We start from the raw sequence: 13080 nt of genomic DNA on the forward strand, positions 1-13080 counted from the left end.
TACATAATCACATTATATATAAATGCAATCATCTGGATGTCTCCACATAAAAGTTTCATATAGGATGATCACATTCATAATGTTCATGGTCCTGTATTAGTGATGTTTTAGTTAAATATATCAAACTTTAATTAATTTCATTACGAACTTAATTTAAGTTTATTATTCATAATTTTAATCCAATTGTATATAAACTTTTATATACAATAAAATCATAGTTACATCCAATAAACTAGGTATTTGCTATTATATTTAAGACATGAAATTTATACAAACATGTTCAATCCTAAATGTTACTTTTATTATTAATAATATAAAAAATATAGTCCAATTATAATGCCCGAAGAGCACTATTCCCAACAAATACTCCTCGATCCTGCATAATTTATACATGGCCGATCCTAACAATATTGAGTCCTGAGTCTAACTTTTAAAAAGAGGCCTCTGAATCATAATGCGTGTTTATATTTTTTTTTAGTTCCATGGCAAATTTTCAAATTAAATCAATACGTCAAAGACAATATAAAAAACTAAAGGAATAAAAATATCAAACATGTCCAAAATGACCACTACAAAACAAATCGCCTAACAGTTTTAGAGCTAAAAATACTAATCTAGTCTGTATAATCAAGTTGTTCAGTAATTTCTTTCTCAATCGATAACATAGCCAATCCATTCAATCTTTCTAGTGACATGGTTGATCAGAGAAAAGTTTTGATGAGCTTTATCTTTGAGAAACTTCGCTCTGCACTTGCTACTGTAACTAGGACAGTCAACTAAGATTTTATAAGTAATATGAGCATTTGAAAGCTGGATAAGCATTACATCCACCAAAATTTCAGTCAAAAAGCTTAGATTATAGATACCACATAAAGTCCCCGTAAAAAGTAAAAAACTACAATAAAAAATTAGAAGGCCGAACAAAGCAAATACAAGAAAATAGACTTATAGCTCCTCACGGGTCTTTCAATCAAATCTAGTGACGACGCAACGACTAGAGTCGATTAAGGCTTGTCTGCATATTGGGGAAGATTGGAGAATAAAAATCGATAACATGCTAAGCAAGTTCTATTTAATAAATATTTGGTTTTGGGCTATCTAGTAACTAGTATTATATATAATAATTTTTTTTAATAAAAATTGGGCTTAAAAAAGAGATAGGTCAGAGTCGTTGGACTCATTTACCTCTTAATAGCCACTACCCTCAATTTATACATCACATTATGTTATTCTTAACATCATATCATACATACTTTATGTATTTTGGTTATAATATTTTAATAATTTTATAATCGCATTATTAGGATATAAATTAAGGTGTCGTCAGCTGTGCTCCGCTGTACGAAAATTAATTTATGACCTATAACGTGTCCATATATTATTTATAGTGGATTGATTTCGACGTAAAGTTATTCGAAATTATCGTTTTAAATTATTCCTATTTTTGACATACTAATAATTTAAAAACTACTATGTATGATAGAAAATTTAGCTGGGAAGAAAAATAATCATCTGCTAAAAACTCAAGAGAAAATATATGGAAAGATGGGATTCAAAAAATAAATAAATAAATAAAAAACAATTCCATTATAATAATCAGGTAATTTGAAATATATATATGGTCGTTTATGTTATTTGTTCGCTTAAAAATATAAAAATTTATCCATAAAAATCATATTACTTTAATAAAACTGAATAATGCTTAAATTTAACTTGGTTGAATAATTTGATGAATTTTTAAACCGATGAACACAATATAAAGCCGGAATACATTAATGAAACAAAAATAAAACATTATTAGCGCAACTCTTTCGACTTACTATATTATAAATAAATATATAATTTAAGTACATTAAAATAAATATAAAATCAAAAGTAATGTTTTTTGCGAAAATTGATGGTGAGACATAAAAAAAAGGTGTGTGTGGGGGGTGGTAAAAAAATTAGTGGTACACTACTTTTTCCGAATTGATGAGTGGAACTTTGAACATTGCCTCTAAAAAAAAAGGAAAAAACTCGTACATATTCCATATACTAGGCTAATATTCAAGCACCACCCGGGTGTCTGACTTGGAATACCATGATTCCGACACGTGGCTTCTACTTAAAAAAAAAACTCGTACATTTTCCAAATACTAGGTTAATATTCAAGCACCACCCCGGTGTCTGACTTGGACTCTCCATGATTCCGACACGTGTGGCTTCAACTTGTGGACACTCTTGCCTTTTGCTATTTTATTACCCACGACCCACAAGCTCACTTCTTCAGGCAAAACTGCTAATGTTCTCAAGTTTTGCACCACAATATTTCATTCTAGAAATTTGGAGCTCTTCCTCGTACGTACTTCAGTAGCCAAGCTCCCGGAAGAGGTAAATATTTACAGATCCACCGTTGCCAGAGTTTGTATTGTAACTTTTTGAGTTGTATCAGAAAATGGTCTGAGTTTGGTGGAAATCAGCGAGTTTACTGTTGACCCATTTGGGTTAAGAAAGTTTTGGTAAAATTTGGAATTCTCTTGATGGTTCTTGACTTCGATTTCTTTAGGGTTTCTGTATTTTCTGTTAAATGAGATCTAGGTTTTCTTTGCATGAGAATTGTGCATGAGGGTATGAAGTTTTGTGACAAGACAAAAGTACATCGCTGAGATCTCCATACATAGTCCCTGTCGTTCTAGCCACGACTGAGAAAATTGTCAAAATTTAAAATGCCGTACAGTTCGTCCTGTTTTGTGGGGACAGTAGTTGGCTATGTTGGAGCTATATATATGTTGATTGCAAGTTGATACATAAAGTCGAATGCAAATAGTAGAAGAAATACATGAAAACCTTGCTGGCCTGTACGCTTTGGGATGGTATTTTTTAAAATTTTTGTCATTATACTATACACAAATATTTAAAAATTAATATATTATTAAAGTTATTTTCCAACTTTACATTGATAATATTTTCAATATTATTTTAAAGTTAATATTTATTAATTTATATTAAACTTTTTATAAAATAAAAAACATAATTATATATTATTATTTTAAATAAATCATTATAGCTAAAATTAGGGAGTAAGATGTACATTTTTCAATAAATAAAAAATATAAATAAATTTTTAATAATATAAGTACATTTCAGACAGTCCATCAAATCTCAGAACCTGCCCCAGACCCGCTTGTGAACCTGTTTGATCAGGTCTAAACTCATCCCATCGGGGTGGGTTTAATACAAGATCGGGTTAGACCTGACCCATCGTCATCCCAATCCCTAAGTTTTGTGTTTAAGTGGCAGGACTTGCCGGGGCTCACTGTTGATTCTGCGCTTAAAAAAGTTATTTTTGAATTCTGTGTTCGTTTTATTTTGTTTAAAAGTGGTTCAGATGGGTAAAACGAAGAAGACAAAAATTGAAGATATTTCAGCTAGGCAAGTGACATTTTCAAAGAGACGCCAAGGACTGTTTAAGAAAGCTCGTGAGCTCTCGATTTTGTGTGAAGCCGAAGTTGCCGCTGTCGTATTTTCACCTGCTGGAAGGCTTCATCATTATGCAAGCTCCAAGTATGGTTGATTCGTAACTTTTCATTAAACGATAATTATTATTGAAGTTTATGCGTATTTTTTCTTTTCTAATAAATTAATAAAGTCTCCGTAAATCCATATATCCCATTAGGAGCATATACCTGAAAGCGTGCTATTCGTACTGGTAGTAGTCTAGTGAGACGTCGCCAATCGGGCTCTCCGACTAGGAGATCCCTGTGTTGTTTTCCACGGTATACCCGCGATAATTTATAAGATGAGAAAATTTTAGTTCAGCCGGTTGTAGAACGTTCATTAGTTGTTGAAATTTGAGTCGAAGCATTAGTTGCAATTTGATACAAAAAAATAAATCACTCTTTAATTTTTATCTTTTTTTTATTTGATTTTTTGCGATGCGACGTACATTCGTCATATCAAACTAGTTACTTTAATAGTCGTTTAGTATTTTAGGATTCAAACTGAATCTGTCATAGGTTAAGAAGAGGAAAGGAAAATAAAGTTTTTTTTCTTCCAATTTTTCAAAAGTTATTTTTTGATATTCTAACTTTTAAGTTTTGTTATTTTGGTCTAATTGTTGACTTGATTTCTGAAAATTCAGAAATTTTTATATCACATCAGTATTTTCATGTGACACATCAGTATTTTCAGGTGCCACATAACTAATTGAGTTAAAATAGTCGAAAATTAAAAGAACTTTGAATATTATGGATTTGGAATATATCACGCATCTTTGAATTTAGACTGCTTAAAAACTTTTCAATGTTAAATTTCAAAATAGTATTTTTGGATAACAATCGTTCTCTCATTCCTTGTAGCATTGAGGACATACTACATAAGTTCTCTTTGGACTCGGCAGATAAGCCACATCATGATGTCGATTCCCAGGTACCTTTTTTCACAGAAAAATGAATGCTTCGTGTTAAGACAACCAAAAAAAAAAAACAATTTTACAAGATCTTAGAATAATAAGAAAATGTTCGATTTATTAAATGCAACATTTCACATTAAAGTAAAAACTTGTGTGAGACGGTCTCACGGGTAGTATTTGTGAGACGAATCTCTTATTTGAGTTACCCATGAAAAAGTATCAGTTTTTATGCTAAGAGTATTACTTTTTATTGTGAATATGGGTAGGGTCGACCCGTCTCACAGATTATGATCCGTGAGACAGTCTCACATGAGGCTCACTACACATTAAAAGAGGAATCGTAAACTAATTAGAATTTATTTGCTCCAGAAACTGGAAACACCTATTTTAAATTGAGCATAAATTATAAGATCGAGATATGTGGATCAGAGCTCTTTTTGTAGTTTGGCTTGTTTGCACTAAAAATCAGTGTTCTAAAAAGCCCGCTTAAGCTTCGCTTAATCGTGCTTAAGCTTCGCTTAATCGTGCTTAAGCTTGAAACTCGATAAAAATGCCCGGAGAAAAACGGAAAAAAACTGTTAAACTGTAGTGTGACCGAATTAAGCGTAATTAAAACATTTGATTAATTGTGTTGTGTGCTTAAACACAATTAATCATATCTATTTATTTTTATATTTTTTTATTTTGAATGTATGTCTTTTATTTTAAAATAACAAATTAGGTTTATAATTTAGATGTTTATTTTTTAATTTTAATTATTATTAAACATGTCTCATAATGATTTGACAAATATTTAACATTTTTTTAATGTGGTCTAGTTGCAAAAACAAATAAAGATTGTAATTTTGAGATTTTTATGATTTTATAAATATGAAAATTAATGCATCAGACTTAAATTTATCATATTTATGTATTATTTTATCTAGTTTGAGATAATTACAATTACACTAAAGATAAAAAACAATTTTTCACGATTAAGCATGTGCTAATTTCGCTCAAACTTGAAAAACGTGAAGCTCGACCTCCGCGCTTCGGGGCGCTTCACGTTTTTTAGAACCTTCCAAGCAAGGCATAAAATATTTTGGCGTAACATTCATTCTCTAATCTTACAAGGATCACGCTGAATATCTGAGCAGTGGAATTCAAGAGAAGATAAAGTGCCTCAGGTGTGAAACTACAAAATATGTTCGGAGAGATTTTAATTTATTATTTCTATTATTTTTTATTTCGATTATCTGATTTGTTTTGAAGCAGGATGATAATTAGTATGCATCTTCACCGATGGGGATTGGAAGAGTTGCAGCTGCTGGAAACGAAGCTGGAAGCAATACTAAAACATGTCACATCAAGAAAGGTGGCTTATTTTTTTCCTATAAATTTGATTTTTTTTATGTTCTCGGTCACTCTACGTTACTCATCTAATGAGTATATTTTTATTCAATTTTTTTTTTATTTTTTTATCGGAGCGATGGTATCGAACAATCAACAATGGCCGACGATATTTGGTGCTCTATCAAAGATGACTAAAACCGGAAAAAAATTACAAATTAATGGACTAAGATTCGACAAAAGTAAAAAAAATAAAAAAATTGGAGATTTTTATATTCTAGTTTTATTTACTCACTCTAATTATATTAACAGTGACTCTAAAAACTTATTGAGATGTCGTTCTTGTATTTTGTTTTTCGATTTCAGGAAGAACTTGCCATGAATGAGCTTTCTGTTGCGCTGGATAAAACAAAGGTTTATTTTACTTTCCTAACAAATATATATATTTGAAAATAAATTAAATTTGTGTTTTGATTTAATCATACGCAACCTGAATGTATGCATGATTAGTGACTTTCAAGTGTTAAATGGGTTGATTGAGTCAGTCTCTCTTATCTTTTTTTCAGTTCATTCAAATCCTTTTTTTTCTCTTCTCTCTCGTCTTATTTCAGTCTCATTTTAAGTTATAATTCTTTTCTAAGATAGAAAATTTTAATAAGAAATTGATATTTAAACTAAAAGAGTTCATATAAACTTATAAAAGGAGAGTGATTAACTTTTGTTGGTATATTGTTACTGCTTTGAGCTCATGTAGTCGATCGTTATATTGGAAAATGAAATATTATATTTTTGGTTTGATAGGTTATATGTTTTTCATTTTTTTTAATCATATTATCGGTCAATTTATGATATTCTTCTATTAAATTGCAATTTCGGAATTTTAGTCATTTTTCATTAGAATGATAACATGAAATCGAAAATTGTAGAGTGTGACCGAAAAATCCTGACGTGATGATTCAGTTGCTAAACCAACACTTCAATGAAAAGTGATTAAAATTGAAAAAATTACCATTAATTGATTAACACCGTAAAATAACCGATAATTTAAACAAATATGAAAAACTTCATTTGGACCAAAAATTTATTTTTATTTTTGAAAAGAAATACATGTGAGTCAAAAGTATCAAAACTGGATATTATTATTTTAGGAATAGTGAATTCTACTTTTGCCTGAATTGTTTTCCCTATACATTGTCTAACCAACCCGTAAGATAAATATTTGAGGGATTGACCATTGTTCATAGGGTCAAGTTGCAGTTCTTTTCTGAAGTATATAGTTGACTGAGTTATTTTTAATATATATTTCAGGAATATGGGAAAGAGCACACGACCAGCACACGACCAGCAGAAATGGGTCCTGGCGATGAAGAAACTCAGATCAATTTAAAATTATACGAGTTTATGCGTGAATAATTATGCATAATGGATTATCTTAAGTCAAAATTGAAGTGGTTCAATAAAACTCTTGGCTAATGACCTTTAATGTATCATATATGATGTGACTCTTCAATGTGTAGACACTAAAATATAATTTCTGTTTTTATGATGAACTAAAATAAAATTATTAAAAGATCATCAACAAATTATCTGTATAATGGTTATCGTCCCCAAATCTCGTGTATCAGGCTGCTCCCCTATCTATAAATTTCATTATTAGAAATAGATATAGCGAGAGAGACTCTAAAGGAAGAATGCGTAGATCTGAAAGATCAACAACTCATTCTACAGGCTTAAGGAATAAGGTACGGTTCCACTACAATTTTTAGTTTGATTCTTGATGATATCATGACATGATTAATTTGGTTATTATCTAACAAGGGGTGTCTGGGTCACTAATGTTAAAGCATTGAGATTTTTGTAAGGTTGATGCATATCGTTTGTAATTAGGATTTAGAAAAGAAATTTTGCTTTTAAACAATTTTTCACGAATTTAAGTCCGATAATTTAAAATTTTTCATCAAGCTATAAATATAAAAAGAAACTCCAAATTAGGGCTAGATTTATTTCTTTTTATTGCTCCAAAAGGTGAAATCGCTCACCTTAGGCGTCCCTCACCCCCCGGCCCGACAGGAATGTGAGAGGAGGTAAATAATGGTGACTCAGCCAACCAGCAGCAGCTAGACCTTATGCTACACCGTGCACAAGGAGCTCCCCTCATTGGAGGGAATTTAACTCTCACACTGCCGCTTGCGAGACTCGATCCCTGCTTATTGCTCCAAGATTTACTGCTGTTAACCAACTGAGCTAAGCCCATGCGGGCGATTTATCGCTTTTTATGGCACTATGGCAGCACATGTGCGCCCAAAAACACATGCCCCTGCATTGAAAAGTCTATCGAGGAAATTCCTGGACATAAGCTTGAGCTCCAAATCTTAGGCGCTCCCCCGCGCCATTCGTGACTCGGATAGGAGCTGCGACAACCCGATTGTAGACACATATGCTATCCATTCTTTTTTCGGACAGAAGCTGAGGCGTAGAGGCTCCCACATTTTTTTTGCGCACTCGCGCTCCATTCCGGTCCCGGATAGAAGCATAGGCATTGAAGCATAGGCATTCAATTTTGGGAACACCATGCTCGGTTTCGGTCGAATTTGTTTTACAGATCATGGTTAATTCAGTTTAAGGTTTTAAATTATTCAAATAATAATAAAGTTATTTACATATTTTACAAATGAATTGATTAAAACAAAATGCATGTCACCAAAGTAGCATTTTTTGTAGTAACTAATTTTTTTTAAAAAAAATATAACATGTTTTATATGTGTAATCTATATAAATATTGATCAGCCCAAAAAAAGTTTAATATTTAATATGATTATATATGAACTTATGGCAGTAAAATGTGATAATTATTCGATTTTTGTTTACACATGAATAATAAATCGTCTCAAATGAAGATTTTTATTTGCATGTTAATTACTATCAATATTTGACTGTTGTTTCAAGGTATCACGCACTTACAAGTTAATGTTTTATCTAAATATAGAATATCGATGGAGTGCTCAGTATCTTGTTATGGGATTTACATTATTTGTCATATGTTAAGTGGCTCAAACTTCAAATCATGGCAAAAGAATCTGCTTATGGTCCAGTCAAGGATTTGAATCTTGCGATGATAATTGATTCACCTCCTGTTATTTTTTTATAGGTGTACTTATGATTAAAAGATGAAGTTAGAAAAATGAGAGATGCCTAATCGCATGTGTGATGATTATGAAAAAAAGTTCTTCGCGAAACTTATGGGCCACGATGTCTAACAACGTTACTACAATTAAAAAATTCATTAAAGACATTGAAATGGGGTTTGCAAATAATGAAAAGTCAGAAATTGGAACACTTTTACAAATCTAGTTTCAATAAGATATTGTGTAAATGCAATATAACAGAGTGTATTATGAAATTGGCTCGTCATGCTTCTAGATTGAAACCACTTAGGCTTGAACTCTCTGAGTACTTGCTAATGCATCTGATTTTGGTATCTCTTCCAACATAGTTTAATCAATTTAAAGTGAGTTGCAAATTTCAGAACAAAACTTTGCTTCTAGATGAGCTCATGTCGCATTGTGTTCAGGAAGAAGAAATGTTAAAGTAAGATAAGCAGAAAAAATGCTAATTTCAAATCTACCTCAAAGGGCAAAAGAAATAAAAGAAAGAACCAGAAAGTTGCAGATACAAAGCCTCAAAAGAAACAACAGAAAGATCCTAGCAATTGTCAAGCTTCTGGATGTTACTTTTGTGGTAGTGATATGCATATGAAGAAGCAATGCACTAATTTCCACGACGATTCTCAAGGTTCAGATAATATTCTCAAGTCTTTAGATTACACAAAATTTAATAATTATGTTAACTATATAAAAGAAAAACAAACTAACAAAGAAGATTTAAAGCCAACATGAGTTTGGATATCTTAGAACTTATACATGCTGATTTATGTGAAAAATTATATTTGGCTTCATGGAATGGTCAACTGTATTCATAATGTTCATAGACAATTTTTTAAGATATGACTTTATTTATCTCATTCATGAAAAGATACAGTCAATGGATGTGTTCAAAAGTTATAAAACTAAAGTTGAAAATCAATTTATTGTAAGGACTAAAAGCGTCAAATTTGACCGTCGTGGTGCATAATGTGGTAGATATGACAATTAAGGCGAACGACATCTATGACCTTTTTATAGATTCTTAGAGGAATGTGGTATTGTCCTACAACATACTATGTCGTGTTCACCACTATGAATGATCTTTCTGAAAGATGAAACATAACACTTAAGAACATGATGAAAAGCCTGATTATTCATTTTAAATTATCAGAATCACTTTGAGGAGAAACACTAAAGATTGCAGCATATATCCTTAAGATGGTTCTAACTAAGGCAACAACCAAAACCCCTCATAAAATTTGGATGGGAAAAAAACATATTATAAAGCATTTTCACATTTGGAAATGTTCGCCTGAGGTAAAGCCTTATAATCCTAATGAAAAGACGCTAGAATCAATTACTTTTAGTTGTTATTTAATTAGATACTTTGGAATATCTATGAGGTAAAAGTTTATGATCTGACAAATAAGTCAATTTTTAAGTTGGAAAATGCTTGATACTTTGAGGATGTTGAGTTTGCAGGGAGAGATACAGTTAGGAATATTGTTTTTGAAGATGAATATGTTAATATTATCAAAGTTGTTTTGAGCATTGATCATGATCAAATTCTTCACCTTGAAAAAGACGCAATACATAAAGAATATATTAGAGATCCTCTCATCCAACACATTATTACATATGAACAAACTCAAGCACCTTCGGAACTTATGTGATGCCCTTGCCTTACACTGTTGAAAATGAAAGTTTAAATTTTTTAATAAGGATTTACAATAGACTCCTATTGCAACTTGAGCTAATTATATTCGAAAATCGAGGACGAATGTTAAGTAGTTTCTGTAGGAAACTGTTGTGCAGTTGCTCGGGCCTGCTCCAAGACGTGACATAATGGTATCAGAGATGGTCCCCAACAAGAACACATTGAAATAAGTATTATGCATATCAAAGTGTGACGTAGGTGGGAGCCACCAGTTGAATCTGAAAGACAAAGTGCTACATTATGAGAACCATCTCTTGAATATGTAGGACCCATTTTTAGATTCTCGGTGCTGGTGGATCGTGAGGCAGGACACGACGAGGGCATCACATTCTAAAGGAGAAGTGATTGTGACGCACTTGTCTCACATTGTTTGAAAATGAAAGTTTAAAATGCTTTATAAGGACTTACGACAGACTCCTATAGTAACTTGAGTTGTCCATTTTCGTAAAATGATGGTGGATACAAAATTGTTTCTACAAGGTACTATTGTGCAGTTGTGCGGGCCCAGTCTCGGCATGACAACTTATGCCATTAACAAAGAATACTATAAAAAAAAATGCAGCGTCAAATGATTGCATTGTATTTGATCAAGAACATGAGATAGACATTGGAATAATGGGCGATGCTCCTACCAACTTCTGTCAAGCCATGAAAAGTTCTAACTTCTTGAAATAGTTTGATGTCATGAATGAGGAAATAAATTTTATTAAGGACAATGACCTTGTTACATTGCCTAAAGGTGCAAAGCACATGCATTGAAAATGAATATTTAAAACCAAAAGAGATTTCAATTACAACGTGGAAAAAAATAAATCTTGTATTGTCACAAAAAGCTATACAAATAAAGAAGACATTATTTATAAAGAGATTTTGTCCTTTTTTTTTTCAAAATACTATTTAAGGAATGTAATGTGTTGGTAGCTTATTTCTATCTTGAGTAACACAAGATAGATGTAAAGTAAGTGTATCATAATGGTGACATCGATGAAACCATTTATATGGTGCAACTAGAAAATTTTTTGTTTGGCGACCCAAATAATATGGTTTCAAACTCAAGAAATCCATCTATAAACTCAAATTACAAGCATCTCGACAATTGTATTTTAAGTTTCATCAAGTGATAATCTCATTTGATTTTGAGATGACTTTGGTCGATGATTATATATATCATAAGTTCCATGAGAGCAAATAAATTTTTTCTTGTTTTGTTTATTTAAAATCAGTTGATACCCCCTTATGGCTACGAGAGAGAAGTTAGTCCCAATCATAATTTTTTAAATCTGATACACATAATTTTTTACTACTTATGTTAAACAAATCCCCTACATGATGCAATTAATCTAAATTCCCGATCATTCAGCGTATGATTAAGGTTGTATATGAAGTGATTTCTTCCTTAAATTTATACCACATTGCTCCTAAATCCTAGTAATATATATTTCCAATCAGAAACTGATCAACTTCAGCTGCTGGAGTTATGTTGAAGCTATCGTCTTGCTGATTTTGTTGCGTTGGGTAATTGCTTAACATTATTAATGTTGCAGTCTGACTAGGTTAGGGGCTATTCCATCTAACTAAATTAATGTAGCTATTAATATCCTACATGAGATCTATTTCTCCTATCCTGGAAGTCGAGTCGATCGGAGATGCTGATTACATAGTAGGGTTGATTGCTGATAAACAAGAATACATTGTAGATTCTCTTCGTGTCGTTTTTCTAGCAACCTTGAAGTGTTTGAGCCATTAGTTTGATGTTGATGGTAAGTTGGTCATGTTAAGATCGTGTGTTGTTATGATTATGTCTCTTTATAATTTTTATCCTTGTCATACTTTGCCACTCGACAAAAATTTGTGCGAGACGCTCTCACGAGTCGTATTTTGTGAGACAAATATTTTATTTAATCATCCATGAAAAAGATTTTTTTTATGCTAAGAGTAATATTATTTTTTATTGTAAATATACGTAGGATTGATCCGTCTCACAGATAAAAATTCGTGAGACTGTCTCACAAGAGACTTGCTCTTGCTGCTTTGGAATATCTTGAATCAGCTAAATCTATAGATTATAGTAATGTGTGCATATAAAAATATTCTAAATTATATTAAAAAAACATTTTGTAATATGTACAAACATTAAACTTTATTTTAACAAATATTCAACTTAAAATTTATCAAAATAATAAAATCAATAACATCGAAAAATAAAATTTTGGAAAAGATATGTGGAAATGATTTATGTCAGGGGAAAATATTTTATGCAATACAACTAAATAAATAATACTAATAAAATTAATGTTAAAAAGAACTGGTTTTATGAAGCAACAGAAGAAAATGCAAGAGAAAGGGCCAAAAAAAGTGAAAATCTTGGTTAAACAAAAGTGATATACATACATACGTACGTACGTAAAACACACACACACACACACAGATATTATAGATTTTTCCACATTAAATCTTATACACGCAACACACACAAGCATGCGGGGGTAAAAGAGTAATTA

The sequence above is a fragment of the Primulina eburnea genome, chromosome 13 (assembly GCF_022965805.1).
Source record: "Primulina eburnea isolate SZY01 chromosome 13, ASM2296580v1, whole genome shotgun sequence".
NCBI lineage: Eukaryota > Viridiplantae > Streptophyta > Magnoliopsida > Lamiales > Gesneriaceae > Primulina > Primulina eburnea.